This window comes from Callorhinus ursinus, unplaced genomic scaffold, assembly GCF_003265705.2.
Source record: "Callorhinus ursinus isolate GAN/ISIS: 27379988/994484 unplaced genomic scaffold, GSC_fseal_2.0 scaffold23, whole genome shotgun sequence".
Taxonomy (NCBI): domain Eukaryota; kingdom Metazoa; phylum Chordata; class Mammalia; order Carnivora; family Otariidae; genus Callorhinus; species Callorhinus ursinus.
This window is the reverse complement of record NW_027397085.1, coordinates 3,041,108-3,058,154: the sequence shown is the minus strand read 5'-3', so window position 1 is coordinate 3,058,154 and position 17,047 is coordinate 3,041,108. Positions and strand designations below refer to the sequence as shown.

Here is a 17,047-nt window from a genome sequence, read left to right as displayed (position 1 = left end):
CTTCCTACTATCGTCTCTTTCTCTCTCTCTCTCTCTCTCTTTTTTTTTTTAACACATAATGTATTATTTGTTTCAGAGGTACAGGTCTGGGATTCATCAGTCTTACACAATTCACAGCACTCACCATAGCACATACCCTCCCCAATGTCTATCACCCAGCCCCCCCATCCCACCCACTCCCCACCACCCCAGCAACCCTCAGTTTGTTTCCTGAGGAGCATGTAACTCTTGATCTCGGCGTTATGGGTTCAAGCCCCACACTGGATGTAGAGATTAGTAAAAAAATAAACTTAGAAGCTAAAATGAAATAAAAAGCTACTGGGATTTTGAGAGGGATTGGAATGAATATATAGATCAATTTGGGGAGAATTGCCATTTTGACAATATTGAGTCTTCCAATCCATAAACGGGTAATGTCTCTCCATTTATTTGATTCTTCATTAACTTCTCTTAATCACATTTAATAATTTTTAGCATACAAGTCTTGTACTTCTTTTATTAAATATATGCCTACATACTCTATTCAGTTTATGCTTTATAAATAGAATTTTTTAAATTTCAGTTTTGGATTTGTCATTCCTAATACAGAAATACAATTGATTTTTAAATATTCATCTTGTATCGTGCAGCCTTGCTAAACTCATTTATTAGTTCTGGTCATTTTGTATGTAGATTCCTTGGGATTTTCTATGCACATCATGATGTCATCTATGACTATAAACAGCTTTACTTCTCCCTTTACCCTCAGTCTCCTTTTTTTTTAAAGATTTTATTTATTTATTTGACAGAGATAGAGAGAGACAGTGAGAGAGGGAACACAAGCAGGGGGGGTGGGAGAGGGAGAAGCAGGCTCTTCGCCGAGCAGGGAGCCCGATGCGAGGTTCGATCCCAGGATCCTGGGACCATGACCTGAGCTGAAGGCAGATGCCCAATGACTGAGCCACCCAGGCGCCCCATGCTTTTTTTTTTTTTTTTAAGATTTTATTTATTCATTTGAGAGAGAGACAGCACAAGCAGGGGAGAGGCAGAGGAAGAGGGAGAAGGAGACTCCCCACTGAGCAGGGAGCCTGATGTGGGGCTTGACCACCCCAGGACCCTGGGATCATGACCTGAGCTGAAGGCAGCCGCTTAATCAACTGAGCCATCCCCACCCTCAGTCTGCTTTTAATGAAATACTGTATCTTCTATTCTGCACTTGTCAAAACCTTTCTTGGATCATAGTATTTATTCATGGCCATCACATGTTCCTTGGGAAAAAAATTAAAGATAAAACCACTATCATTATAATCCCTACACCCAGACACAACCCTTATGAACATATGGGGTGGACTCTCCCAGACATTTTTGCTAGAGGCACTGTAGCACAGATTATGATGTTTTGAGCCACATCCTTCAGCCACCAGACTTCAACATAGCTGTGGCATGAACACTGCCATGTACTTTGCCAGTGTCCATACAAGATCACATCACAGTATCTCTCGCCTTTGCATTCTAGAAGTCTGAAAAGCCTGCTCAGCTACATGTAGGCACAACCCATAATTTCAAGGCAGTTAACACCCCCTGGATGGAGGCAGCCCTAAACCAACAAGAACAGGATTTCATGAATAAATGGCCCAATCTTCCCATCCAGCAGGGCAGAGAATGTGGGGCAATTCTAAGATGAGTTCTGCATGGTTCCTCAGAGCCTCCTTTGGGGTTGAACCTGTTTGCCAAAGCTGTAACCCACTCATTTATTGACTTTTCTCCCTTTCTCCTTTCCTTCACTTGTGTTTCCTAAGATAACTTCTCCCAAAAATAACTTCTGCACCCAATTATCTATACCCCAAATTATCTGCACCAATCTATTTCAGGGTCTGCTTTCGGAGAAACCTGAACAAGGCAGGTATCATATTTGGTCCCTGAACAAATTGGGATATTTCCACGAAATGGCCATCAGGAGAATGAGGGGGCTGGCAATGATATCATATAAAAATAATGAAAATAGCGAAAATAATGATGAAACGGTGAGAAGAGAAAACTTACGGAAATAATCATAGTCGTCTTTTAAGTACCTGGAAATCTTTCACATTGAAGAGGAGACATTGGCATTAAATGAGCACCTTCTAGGTTATGTATATATTTTATGCAGTGTGCTCACACATACATTATCTTATTCCATCCTTCCAACAACCCAGGGAGGTAATGACAGTCTTCATTTTTTGAATGAGGTAACTGAGGCACAGAGAGTTAAAAGAATTTGCCAAAGGTCCAAAATATTGGACTGAGCAAGTATAGAAACAGAGTTTCATCTCCAAACCTGTCTGTCCCCAGGCTTCTGTCCTCCTGTTGTCATGTGTGTGTTGCCCTGAAAGGCAAGACTGGGACCAACAGGTAGAGATTCTAAGTCTGCAGAATTGTGTCTCTATGAATGCAGAGCATGGCAGAGATAGTTTAGAAGTTCACGAATGCTATTTTTTCTTCCTGGATGCAGAGGAACACTTCATGTCCCAACTTCCTTTACAGTTAGATTGGGACCATGTGACAGGGTTCTGGCAAATGGGAATGTGCAGATGTGATACATCCGATATTCTCTCAATTTCTCTCTTTAATTTTCTCTTTCTCTCTCTTACCTGGCTGAAAGCAGAGAACCCAGTAGAGGATTCTGGGAAGGTCCTTAGGGTTGGTAGAGCCACCAGAAAGGAGGTCCATGCATTCACAGGGTAAAGAGTAGAACAAAGCAGTCTATGTGTTGAGCACATTGGATTGGGACATGAACAATAAATGAACATACATTGGATTAAGCCACTGTGATTTGGTGATTATTATACAGCTGGCATTTCCTAAGAAGTCATGAGCTTCCTGTCTCAGGACGTGCGTGAGCAGTGATTAAATGTTCAACTCTCAAGGCTGTTGTAAAAGAGATTCCTGGGAGAGTGGACCAGGTGACCTACAAAAATAATAGCTCACATTTATTGAGATATTATAGATCAGGCATGTACATGTATTCTTGCATTTAAATCTACAATATGTGATTTCACTTATATGTGGAATTTAAGAAACACAACAGAGGAGCATAGGAGAAGGGAGGGAAAAATAAAGACAAAATCAGAGAGGGAGACAAATCATAAGAGATTCTTAATCACAGGAAATAAACTGAGGGTTGCTGGAGGGGAGGTTGGTGGGGCGGCGTGGGGTAAATGGGTGATGGGCATTAAGAAGGGCACGTGATGTGATGAGCACAGGGTGTTATATGCAACTGATGAATCGCTGAACTCTACCTCTGAAACTAATAATACACTATATGTTAATTAATTGAATTTAAGTAATTTAAAAAACTACAATTTTTTTTTATCATACTCATTTTATACATGAGGAAAGTAAGGCACAGGCACAGAGAGGTTAGATAACTTGCCCAAGGTCACACAGCAAGCAAGGGGTAGAACCAGAGTACCTCACTTTTTTTTAATTAAGTTTTTTTATTTTAACTCCATTTTAGTTAACATACAGTGTTATATTAGTTTTAGGTGTTCAATATAGCAATTCAACAATTCTATACATTACTCAGTGCTCATCACAGAGTACCTCACTCTTTTTTTTTTTAAGATTTTATTTATTTATTTGACAGAGGGAACACAAGCAGGGGGAGTGGGAGAGGAGGAAGCAGGCTTCCCACTGAACGGGGAGCCCAAAGCGAAGCGGGGCTCAATCCCAGGACCCTGGGCCAAAGGCAGACGCTTAATGACTGAGCCACCCAGGTGCCCCAGTGTACCTTACTCTTAACCACTACTATAGTTTGAAGGCTTGGAAACTGGACTGGTTTTGTCCATGCGGGGATTTTTTGTTTTGTTTTCATTTTAAAATTTCAGCCTATGTTTAAAATTTAAAGGATTTTACATAAAAATCATGTTTTCCAGTTTCTCTTGGAAAGTCAGAAGATTTGGCAAAACTGGCTTATAGACGATTATGGCAAGAAGCAGCTGGAGCTGAAGCGTGGTCCCTAAAGGTTCCACCTAAAGCTAAACTCTCACCATGCGTAGAACACAGCATTGGGCATATAACAGGGACTCAACAAATATTTAGGAAATTAATGAATAAAAGCAGAACCTGGATTCTCTTACCCTCTCTCTATTTCTTCAGCTCTTCTCCTTTTTGTGACTGGGAACGGTTGAATCTGAGACACTAAGTGGTGACACACAAGACTAATTTCCCTTTTGTTTTAAGAGCCAGGACTCAGATTACAGGTACTTAAAACGTTGTGCCTGACTTGGGCCCATGTTGACATTTTCTATCAACTGAAAGTGTTTGCTTCTATACAACTAGCATTTGCTCTGAAGCACCAGCCAAAGGTGGGGGTGAATGACCAGGCAGGTGCATTAATTCTATCTCAGATTAGGTTGTGCACAATGGACTCTTTGTCAAGTCTTTGTAGAAGGGCAAGGACAGGTAGGCGTGCCCTGCTTCTAGCTTTGGAGACTCACTCCTATCAGTGCTCAAGGTAGACGGGCACAATTTTAATCTGCCTGGCTTAGAGCAGCCACAGACTGCTGGACTTCCATGTGGGTAAGCCTGGAACAGGAGAAGCTTTTCTCCCAGAGTTGTTAGCAAAGCTCATTTGGAGGAGTGCAGGTCTGGGGCATGGCCTGGATCAGCGGGCATGACGCACACAGTGTAAGCTCCAGAAGCTCGCTGATCTCCTTAGCAGAGCCCAAGCCTGCCCATCCCCACCGCCTTCCCTGTCCTCTCATCCCAGACTTGGGGCAGTGCTGCCTTTCTCCAGAGGGCTGGTGTCTTGGCATCAAGGAGGGAAGGGTAGTGCCAGGGCTCTTCCAGGTGGAAATCTCCTATTTATTTGCCTGGAGGAAAAAGGGGCCTCTCCTTAGGCCTTCATTTCTGAGCTCCCTATTGTGTGAGCAAAGTGGATTGCTTATAGTAGCACTTTTCAAGCACATGATTTTGACTCCTAGGGGCATTTGCAAAGCTTGGAGGCATTTTTAGTGTTAACAACTGGTGTGTGTTTGTGTGGTGGTGGGGTGAGGGATGCTCTTGGCATTTAGTGGGTAGAGGTCAGGGATGCTGCTAAACATCCTACAATGCATACAACACAGCCTCCACAACAAAGATTTTCCCATCCCAAAATGTCAATAGTGCCAAGGTTGAAAAGCCCCGGCTTATTAAAAGATGACTTATATTGCATTTTTAAGCTTCAAAATTATAAAAAGCAATTTATTATTTTATAACCAGAAAAATCAAATAAGAGTTATTTTATTTTTTAAAGATTTTATTTATTTATTTGACAGAGAGAGCACAAGCAGGGGGGAGCGGGCTGGAGGCAGAGGGAAAGGGTGAAGCAGGCTCCTGGAGGAGCGGGGAGCCCAACACAGGGCTCCATCCCAGGACCCTGGGATCATGACAGGAGCTGAAGGCAGATGCTCAACGGACTGAGCCACCCAGGCGCCCCCAATAAGGGTTATTTTAAATCTAGAGAAATATTTTCGGCTTCCCAAGTATTGCCTTCTTTCATTATTTATAATAATGTTGGTATATAATAGGTACTCAGTATCTATTTATGCAATGAATGAATGAATGAATGAATGAATGAATGGCATACTATAGTGGTGTCCCTTACTGAATTTGTTATAAAGTGGTTATTTCCTTCCTTAAGGCAGTATCCAGCTCTTTGGAGGGGAAAGAGACAGGTACTGGACAGTCTGTCTATTCATTCATTTATTTTTCTGCTTCTGGTGTTAGCACATGGGCCCCTGACTCTAGCTACACTTTGTTTAATAAAATATTGTCAGATGTGTTAATAAGCTTGGGCCTCTCTCTTTTCTCAACCTTTGTGCTGTTATTTGGGTGGATTTGACTTGATACATTTCCAATCCATCTGTATGAGACCTGGATTTTTTTTTATTTTTTTATTGTTATGTTAATCACCATACATTACATCATTCGTTTTGGATGTAGTGTTCCATGATTCATTGTTTGTGCATAACACCCAGTGCTCCACACAGAACGTGCCCTCTTTAATACCCATCACCAGGCTAACCCATCCCCCCACCCCCCTCCCCTCTAGAACCCTCAGTTTGTTTTTCAGAGTCCATCGTCTCTCATGGTTCGTCTCCCCCTCTGACTTACTCCCCTTCATTCTTCCCCTCCTGCTATCTTCTTCTTTTTTTTTTTCTTAACATATATTGCATTATTTGTTTCAGAGGTACAGATCTGTGATTCAACAGTCTTGCACAATTCACAGCGCTCACCATAGCACATACCCTCCCCAATGTCTATCACCTAGCCACCCCATGCCTCCCACACCCCCTCACCACTCCAGCAACCCTCAGTTTGTTTCCTGAGATTAAGAATTCCTCATATCAGTGATGAGACCCAGATCTGATATTGATATGGCTTGTTGCCATAAAGCAGTTTTTTACTGAGAAATATTTTGTAATTGAAAAATTAAATTGTTACATATATCCCTTGCACCAAAAGATCCTGAAGTTAAGAATTACATATTGTCCAAAACAAGAGGCCAGGTGGAATTTTGACTGATTTCTGATATTCCTTGGCACCCACCAAAATTGGTGATGGCCCCTGTAGCCTTTGCTTCTCTCATGTGGTCAGTGATTTCTTTATGGCATTATCACCACCTGAAATTTTATCAGATATTGTTAAGATATTGTTTACTTGTTTTAATATCTGTTTCTTCTTGCAGATGTGAGTTCTCCAAGGGCAAGGATGCTATTCTTGCCTTTTCATTGCTGTGCCCTCAGTACCTAGAACAGTGCCTGGCATATGGAAGACATTTGATAAGTAGATGTTGAATGAATGAATGGCAGAGCAGAGAGGCCCAGAGACTCAGTGACCCACCTAAGGTCATACAGAGCCCCATCAGGAGAACCAGTCATGTAATGAGGTCTAGGGTCTCTAATTCCTGTCCCCACCCCCTCCACAAGATACACAGATACATGCTCTTCTAGCCCTGCAGAATTGCCCAAGGAGACTCCGGAGCAAGACGGTGCAGTATGGCATCCTCATGTCCTAGATGGGAGGGGCCACTGTGGGGTTGTTTTGTGCTGTGACACAGAATGACCAACCTGGTTTGCCTAGGACCAAGGAGTTTCCTGGATGCAGGACTTTCAGTCCAAAAAGAGGTAAGTCCTAATGAAACTGGGATGAATCGCTCATCCTTTGGGACAACAGCATTCAGTGAAAAACTCTGGTGCCCTACAGTGGGTACTTCCTCTGGGAAGTACTGTCAGGTGTCAGGGAATCATGGACCCTTAGTGATGGAAGGGGGAAAGGCTCCTGTGTCTCCAAGAAGCTGTGAGAAACGGGGACTATGGCAAACTGGGAAATAGGTGTCCTTTGTAAAAGGAGGTGGCCACACACAAATGGAAATGAATGTTGACCTGCTGGAGTAAGAGCCCATTTGACCATATGGGTCAGTTTTTCAAGAGAAGCCTGAAAAGTGTGTGTGTGTGTGTGTGTGAGAGAGAGAGAGAGAGAGAGAGAGAGAGAAAGAGGGAGGGAGAAAGAGAGAGACCTACTGATTTTTAAATGTTAACAGCTACTTTTTAATATAAATAATAATATAAATATTATGCAAGATAAAAAAAATGTAACTGCAGGCCAGGTTCCTCTCATAGGCCATTGATTGGTGGCTGCTGATATAGTCTGACATTTGACACAGAGGGAAACTGAGGCACAGTGAGTACAGAGCTAGGAATGAAGGCTCCAGGCCTCTTTTTTTTTTAAAGATTTTATTTATTCATTTTGAGAGAGAGAGAGACAGAGCACAAGCAGGGGGAGTGGGAGAGGGAGAAGCAGACTCCCCGCTGAGCCGGGAGCCCGACGTGGGGCTTGATCCCAGGACCCTGGGAGCATGACCCGAGCCAAAGGCAGACGCTCAACCATTTGAGCCACCCAGGTGCCCCAAGGATCCAGGCCTCTTAACAAAGAAGCTTCAATAATAAACCAATTTCTATAAACACTAGTTATTTTGGTGGGGGGGGGGCGTAGGGGGTGGGGGGGCTTGTAAAGGAAAAAATTAATTGAGCACCTACTCTGTTTCAGACAATTTCTTAATGATTTCAATGTATAAAATCACACTAAATTTCTACAACAAACCTTTGAGGAGGTTACTTAATCTCTGTGCCTGTTTCCTTATGCGTAAAATAAGAATAACAGTAGGTAATTCATGGCAAAGATGAAAGGAATTAATTCACATGAAGTGCTTAGAACCAGATAGGAAGCATGTGCGGGCTTTCATTGTTGAGGTCGGTTTTGTCATCATCCTTATTTTACATGTGAAGAGACCGATTTTTCAGAGGTGACCTAACTTGCCTGTGATTGTACAGAAATAAGTGAGAATCGAGAATTGAACCCTGATTGTCTGACTGTAATTACAGGCTTCTTTTCCTCTATAGCTAGGCTGGTGTTGTAAATTCAAGATAAGAAAAACAAAAACAAAAACAGCTCGTTTTTCTCCTTTGGTAATCATTGTACAGATGATCAAGGTCAGAAGTTAAGTTCTGTGGTATTTCTCTACACTGTCAGCTGAGTATCATCTCCAATGATGGAAGAGAAAATGTTACACAGATAATAAAAATGGTAGATAATAAAAATAATTTCTCCTTGGGCATTCATTATGCAATTTGGGGGGCAGCTAATTTATCTTCCTAATTATGTTTTGCTTAAGCTGATTTTAAAATTAGTTTGTTTACCCTGAGCACACACTGATTAACAGCAGGGAAAGGTGGCCTAGAAACATCTTGGGTGGTGGAGGGATGGTATCTTGAAATTTGAGGGGGAATTTCCATGGATAATTTTCATGTAGCTATGGGAAGGTAGAAGGTTGATATGTGGATGATGCTCTGAGTATAAATAATTATGGTAATTTGTTGATGGGTGTACTTAAATATAAGGCTATGGATTGCAGACCCAGGGAGCTCAATGGACCCCAAGCTCCTTCTTGTTTATTCTTTAGTACTGAGAGTTCAATCAAGGTAGGTAAATCAAGCAAGGAGATGGAAAAGGAGGGCTAGCTGGAGGTGACTCCAGGATTTCCTTTTGACAGATATCCAACAAAGAGTAAATGTCTGTTATGTACCATGCATTATGCCAGGAGCTAAGGATACCAAGATGAATAAGGCCATTGTCTTTGACCTTGGAATTACACAATCTATTAAGGAAAACAGACTTATAAACACAGAAATCACAACTTACTAGATTAGGGCTATAAAAAAGGTGGGATCGGAGTTAAGGGAGCAGAGGGGAGACCATGACAATGTGCCTAAGGGAGTCAGGAAGGGAAGCAGCTCCATCCCTCACTCTTCTTTGGCTTTGCTCTGTTTTGGGGTTGGGAGTGGGGAATTCCTACAGACCACCGGCAGCTGGCTTCTGGCTGATTCAGCCAATGAGAGACACTGGTGACAGACTGGAGGATGGGAGATAGGGAAAGTCAGGGTTTCTCTCTTTCCTTCTCTGCCTGGAGTGCTGTCTTCAAAATCTGCAAAGCCTCTGGGTCTCTGCCATAACTCCATCTCCTGCTGACCAGGCCCACTGGGGTCCAGCTTCAGCAGGGTGATCACAGGCCCTGGGATCTGGTAACCTCTGTTTGCACCTCCAGCCTAGAAATGGTAGCAGCTTCTTGCTGGTACTAATCTCTGCTTTGCCTCACTGTCCCCTGGTTGGTGGCTCAGTTTTCCTATCACTTGGAAATCTCCTGTACTAGATTCACTCTATTTGAATATAGAAAGTGGTTTCTGTATTTCTGGCTGGGCTCTGATGGATATGGAGGGCTTCCCAGGGCGGCTGATTCTTAAAGGGAAAGAAAGAATTCCCCAGATAGAGAGCCCCGGGGAAGACCATCCGAAATACACCTGGAAGTGTGAGAAGCTTGAATATGGAGATCCAAGAGGGACAGACCACTGGCAGCGGGGAGCCAGTAAAGATTTTCAGAGAGGGAATCAAGTATTTAGGTATCTTGGAAAACTCACCTGATTAGTTCTGCTCAGTAGATTGGTAAAGAAAAGAGCAGGGTGGGCATGAAGCCTAGTTAATTCTGACAGTGATTCAGGTCAGAAGCCATAGAGGCTTGAATTATAACAGCTTGATTGATAGACACGGAGAGGAGGTGATACATCCTGGATATCACATTCTTCGTTAGGTCCAAGAAAGGAAATTTCTTGGGTTGCATGGGTGGCTCAGTTAAGCGTCTGCCTTTAGCTCAGATCATGATCCCAGGGTACTGGAATGGAGTCCTGCATCGGGCTCCTTGCTCAGCGGGGAGCCTGCTTCTCCCTCTGCCTACAGCTTCACCTGCTTGTGCTCTCTCTCTCGCTCTCTCTCGCTCTCTTTCTGACAAATAAAGTCTAAAAAAATAAAAAATTAAAACGTTTAAAAAAGAAATGTCTTGTTTTCCGGCAATACCATAAGTGCCCAATATATACTTGTTGAATGAATTAATGATATTCTAATAATTTATTTGTGTTATAGAACCTCAGGTGTGCCCTCCCTTCCTTACATCTCTCCCACCTCATCCCAAACCCTCAGTGCCTTAATATTTGACCTGGCCCATGTAACCTGTTCAACAAGGTCAGTAGGTTTTTCCTTTCCCCTTTCAGGGGTTCATGCCGCTCTAGAATAGCCCTCTCTTTCTTTAAATTTCCTCCCCACTAGAGCCATTCAATGAGCGGGTGTTTACGAAGCACTTACATACTAATAGCTGACATTTCCCGAGCACTTACAACACCATCAGGAACTAGGCTACTCACTTGCCATGCATTTGTCTTAATCCTCGTAACAACCCAGTGAAGTCGGTGCCACTTTTGGCCTCATCTTATAGATAAGGAAGACACACTGAGGCTGAGTAACTTGTTCAGGTCACACAGCTAGTGACGGGCAGAACTGGAATTCATACCCAGGGGTTTGGCTCTGGAGCCCAGGTTCTGAGTCACTAGGTTATACTGCCTGGCATGGTGGGCTCTGTGCTGTTGGGGTTCTAAAGACACATCAGACAGATCTGTGGGGAGGAAAGATGTGAATACACAAAGAGTAAACCTTGATGCTAAAAATATATAGTAATTCAAGGCAACACAAGGAAAATTGCCACAAACCAGGATGTGATTATTGCCAACATGACGGTAGGGGTAATGAGAGAGAGAGAGATCATCCCAGACTGGGGTAATCAGGAGACGCTTCAGGAAGGAGGTAGAATTTGTCTTGTGGTTTTCCTGCTATTTAAGGAGACACACTGAATTCCTTTGAAACAATGCAAGAACAGCTTGAAGGTCACTAGTGGGCTGATGCAAATTGCAGTGTGAAATTAAAGAAGGGAGAGATTAGTATCAACTGGAAAAGGCATCTGGTTAATCTTCCAGCTCTGAGCACCTGTGGATGGAGCCTAGTATGGATGGCCCAGGTATGGAATACATTTCACTAAGTCCTCTGCCTGATACCCCGTAGCAGACTCATTTCATACATACACATTCCCAGGTCGAGACAGGCTTTTTCTGTGACTCCAGTTTTCCCTTTAGATATAGCCTCTCCCACTCTATTTTTCACACATCACCTGTGACCACAGTAGGGAAGACAGATCCCACACACGAGACTTAAGTTGATTCACTTGATGGCTCATTCCTTAGGTAACTTGGAGAAATGGCCCCAGAGCAGGAGGAAGTTGGAGAGTCTGAGCATGGAGGTATGAGTCTGAACATGGAGAAGAATGCTTGCTTATCCCCAGAGTAAACTCTCTTATCTTTTTAGCCTGACCATCATTCCTTCCTTTGGGAACTCCTCCCCTACTCTGTTTGATCTAAATGAGACTCAATCAAATATGTCGTCCTCGGATGTGAGGGCGATCTGGCTGCGACATCTGTCACCCCATTGATCGCCAGGGTTGATTCGGCTGATCTGGCTGGCTAGGCGGGTGTCCCCTTCCTCCCTCACCGCTCCATGTGCGTCCCTCCCGAAGCTGCGCGCTCGGTCGAAGAGGACGACCTTCTCCGATAGAGGAGAGGACCGTTCTTCGGTCAAGGGTATACGAGTAGCTGCGCTCCCCTGCTAGAACCTCCAAACAAGCTCTCAAGGTCCAAATATGTCGTCCTCTACCACAGCTATAACCCAGCTGGCCAACCAGATGACTCCATCCTCCTGGCCATGGTGACTGGGCCAAGCCTGGTGACAGGTGGGCCCCTTGCCCTCAAGCCTGCTAGCCTTGAGCTATAAGAGAGTGCCACTCATAATGGCAGGACCCGGTGTGAGCCAGCATGGTGTGAACCAGGGGCCCATCTATGATTTGAAGAGTAAATTCCCTCTAGTCCCTTAATGGGTACACATTCAGAGAGTGTCAGTTGATAATTATTTTGGGGTCTACACAGTGCTTATTCTGGGCTATATCAATTAAGGTTATATTTTAATTCCTGGGACAGAAGTACATAACAGGCGTAAACCTAAGGATATTTGTACCAGTGGTGATTTGAAGAAGCAAAATAGGCATGTGCACCCATAGTCCCTACATCTAGACATCCTGTTAAAGCAAAAAGACTTTGGCTGTATATGGACAATTTTTCTTCCAGTAATATTGTACCAATTTACACTCCATTAGGAATCTGAAGATGTCTTTTTCTCCCTGCCCTTAAAAAAACTATTTAATATTCAAAAAAATCAATTTGATAGGTAATAAGTTAGATTTTATTTATTTATTTTGATAGAGTGAGAACAAGCAGGGGGAGCAGCTGAGGGAGAGGGAGAAGCAGGCTCCCTGCTCAGCAGGGAGCCCGAAGCAGGGCTCAATCCCAGGACCCTGAGATCATGACCTGAGCAAAAGGCAGATGCTTAACTGACTGAGCCACACAGGCACCCCTGTTGTTGTTTTTCTAATTTATGTTTGCTTGATTTCCAAAGAGTTGGAGTCTTTTTTATATTTACTGTCCATTTTTATTTCTTCTTTTATGAATTACTCCTTTATTTTTTAAAAAAGATTTTATTTATTTGTCAGAGAGAGAGAGCACACAGCAGAAGGAGTTGTAGGCAAAGGGAGAAGCAGGCTCCCTGCTCAGCAGGGAGCCTGATGCGGGGCTCAATCCCAGGACCCTGGGATCATGACCTGAGCCGAGGGCAGACGCTTAACCTACTGAGCCACCCAGGCATCCCTGAATTACTCCTTTAGGTCCTTTTGCAACTTTCTGTTGGGATGTTAATTTTTTTCTTATTGATTTTTAAGAGTTCTTTGTGTATGAGGGCCTCACAAGTTTATCTGTCTTAGATGTTGCAGATATTCTCAGTTTGTCATTTTCTTTGATATTTACCATGGATTCTTTTTTCTGTAATTGCAATATAATTTATAAACAACAAAATGCATCTACCTTAAGTGTGCAATATGAGTTTTGATAAATGTATATACCCATGTATCCATGGCCACAAATTATAGAACATTTCTGTCACCCCAAAAAGTTCCCTTGTTCCATTTTACATAAATCTAATTTCCATCACTTTATTTATTTATATTTTTAAAGATTTTATTTATTTATTTGACAGAGAGAGCAGGAGAGCACAGGCAGGGGGAACAGCAGAGGGAGAGGGAGAAGCAGGCTCCCTCCTTGATAGAGTGAGAACCTAAGGATAGGTTCTCCTGCTGAGCAAGGAGCTGGATGTGGGACTTGATCCCAGGACCCTGGGATCATGACCTGAGCAGAAGGCAGATGCTTAACCGACTGAGCCACCCAGGTGCCCCAATTTCCATCACTTTGGATTAATTTTTCCTATTCTAGAACTTCATATAAATGGAACCATCCAATGTATACTTTTTCCACAAAACACATTTCTGAAATTCATCCAGGCTGTTGTGTTCTCAAAATAAATGACAGAAAGTAAAAAGACAACTCATAGATATGAGAAAATATCTTTAATACATATTTCTGACAAACGACTGGTATCATGGATGCTTTTGATATGCAAATATTTTAAATTTTAAAGAAGTCAGATATATCTGTCTTTTCTTTATGTTGATGGCTTTGGTGTTGTTCTTAGAAAGACACTGTTATGCCCCACATTAGACAACTACCCTTTTATAATTTTCTGGTATTTTTATAATATTAAAATTTTAATCTAAAATTAAAATAAAATTAGAATTTTTATTCTATCTGAATTACTTTTCAAAAATATTAGCAAATTGTGGGGCATCTGGGTGCCTCAGTTGGTTAAACTTCTGACTTTTGATTTTGGCTCAGATCATGACTTCGGGTAGTGAGATCGAGCCCCATGTCAGGGTCCGCACTGGTCGTGGAGCCTGCTTAAGATTCTTTCTCCTTCAATAAGTCAATCAGAGAAAGACACGTATCATATGACCTCACTGATATGAGGAATTCTTAATCTCAGGAAACAAACTGAGGGTTGCTGGAGTGGTGGGGGGTGGGAGGGATGGGGTGGCTGGGTGATAGACATTGGGGAGGGTATGTGCTATGGTGAGCGCTGTGAATTGTGCAAGACTGTTGAATCACAGACCTGTACCTCTGAAACAAATAATACATTATATGTTAAAAAAAAAAAGATTCTTTCTCCTTCTCCCTCTGCCCCTCCCTGTCTGCTCACTCTCTATCTCTCTCTCTCTAAAAAAAAAGCAAATTATCTCAATACCATTTATTTATATTGTATCCTCCCCTGATTTAAGATGCCATGTTTATTAAATATTAAACTATTTATAGACACGTGAGTCAGTTCTGGTCTTTTTATTCTATTTTCCAGCCGTGGGAACAGCTGAACAATTTTATTAGTGGTAATATTTTCTCTGTTTTGTGCCCTGTGAATACTGACTTCTCTTCTCCTCTCTCTTTCCCCTCCCCCCTTTCTTTTTCTCTTTCTATCTCTTTTCCTCAATGGTGTGTTAAAATATGATTATGTTCTCCAAGGCAGACACCTTTCTCTATCAAGTCATCTTGATGTTTGGGTTTAGTGATGATATGCTTCCCCCCCCCTTTCCTCCCAGTTTTACTGAGGAATAATTGACAAATATAATTATATATACTTAAAATGTACAGTGTGATGGCTTGATATACATGTATATTGTGTAATGATCATCAAGATCAAGATAATACATCTATCACCTGTGAAAATATTCTTGATTTTAATATTGAAGTCACGTTTACTTGGTGAGAGTGATGCAAAACAGGAGTATTGAAGTTCTTGGGAAGCAGCTCATTACTACCCAATAATTCAGTCGCTTTGATTTTACCAGTGAAAGAAAATCAGCCACTTTTTCAAATCACAGAGGTAAATTGCCTTTCCCATGGTACAAGTCTACAGGGGGCCCCCTAAAGAATTATTAACCATTCGCAGTAGTTCTTATTTGCACAAAGACTTGAATCCCAAAGTTGCTTTAACCAGACCTAAAGACTAAATCTACTTGACTTCAAATTAAGAGGACAGGTGGAAAGGGAGCGTTACTCTTATTCATGGGAAAGTTACATTAAAATGATTTCTGTCTTTTCAAAGTAGCCATTTGTCATTAATTTTAGCCAGGGGACAGGCATGTAAATAAACACCAAAAGAAAGACCAAACAGAGTATCTTCTGAACTCAATTTTGTGGTAGGATTGAGGATTAGGAGTAAAATTATGTGGATCCTAAGGGAGCACAGCAATTGAGGAGAGGGATTTGGAGCGATGGCCAGCATAGCAATCCCTCCCCTCGATGTGAAGTCCCTTCTACATTTCTTTTGTCTTGCGGGAGGTTTTGGTTTGGTTTAAGGATGGAATTCTGATACAGGATATTCATAAGGCTCATTTAAAGTAACAGACAAGAACACTTTGCAAAAGCTGACATGCTTTATAAATTTAAGGTGTTATTATTGTGTTTTTGAAAGTATAAGGAAGACTGGAAAAAGATGATTATCAGCTAAAAACTGTATGTTGATAGTGGGAATTTAAAAAAAAAGTCTTCATTTCTCCTTGAATCACAACCATTAACATTTTGGTACAAAGTTTCCCAGTCACAGTTTGTAAAACAAAACCTCTCACTTACAAGGATATAATAAGGAGTTTCTTTTCCCCGGTTCTTTGGGTCTGGCCCAAGGACTGGGTAAGCAGCTGTTTTGCAAAAACTGGCCTCTCTCCTTTCCCCTTTCGCAGTCTCTGCCCAATTGGCCAGCAAATTAATAAGGCTTAATGTCATTCAGTCTTTTAGCCAGGAATTAATAAACCAAAGTCTCATAAAAAATTGTTTAGATGTTGATGGTACGTGGATTCACACTTTAAGAAACCTATACTCTGTTTTAGACGTGGGGCATTTTCACCACTTCCTGCTTCCCCCACTGAATGTGTGGCCTTGCAGTGCCACGGCCTTGTGGTCTTCTTCTTTGTACTCTGGTGTCATCTGTTAAGGACACTGAAGGTCAACCCCTAATCTCACTTTCTAGTAAATAAATGGTTTGCATGGCCAAGATGAATCTCTAAATAGCTCAATGCCATGGAATCAGGTGGAAAGCAGACTTGAGAGTCCTTGGAGGAGGAAGAGAGAATAGCACATGGGCTGACATGGTTGACTTCAGGTTAAAATAATTGCATGTCATGTTTCTGATCTTTGTAAGGTATGGCATTTTCTTTCTTTTCTTTTTTTTTTTTTAAAGATTTTATTTATTTGGCAGAGAGAGAGACAGCGAGAAAGGGAACACAAGCAGGGGTAGTGGGAGAGGGAGAGGCAGGCTTCCTGCTGAGCAGGGAGCCCAATGCAGATCTCGACCCCAGGACCCTGGGATCATGACCTGAGCCGAAGGCAGACGCTTAACAACTGAGCCATCCCGGCGCTCCAGGTATGGCATTTTCAATTCCACCTGGCATTGTGGGACCTAATCCCAACCATTTCACTAACTAACTAGGTGGGCAATGCTAAGTTAGGTGTCTTGGGCCTCTTCCGTTCATAATGAGAATAGGGATGTGTGTGTTGCTCCCATCTCAGTGTTATTCTAAAAGCTAGATATAATGATCAATGTGATGGGGCTCCGTAGAGTGCAAAACACTCTGTATTCCTTTAAGGGTGATACTTTTTGACCCCATTCACTCTGAGGAAAAAAAAAA

General features: G+C 42.3%; 1 pseudogene; it reads left to right on the top strand.

The window, feature by feature from the left end:
- The window catches only part of LOC112839705 (L-gulonolactone oxidase pseudogene), a 33,321-nt pseudogene that overhangs the window by 1,798 nt on the left and 14,476 nt on the right, over positions 1 to 17,047 (top strand).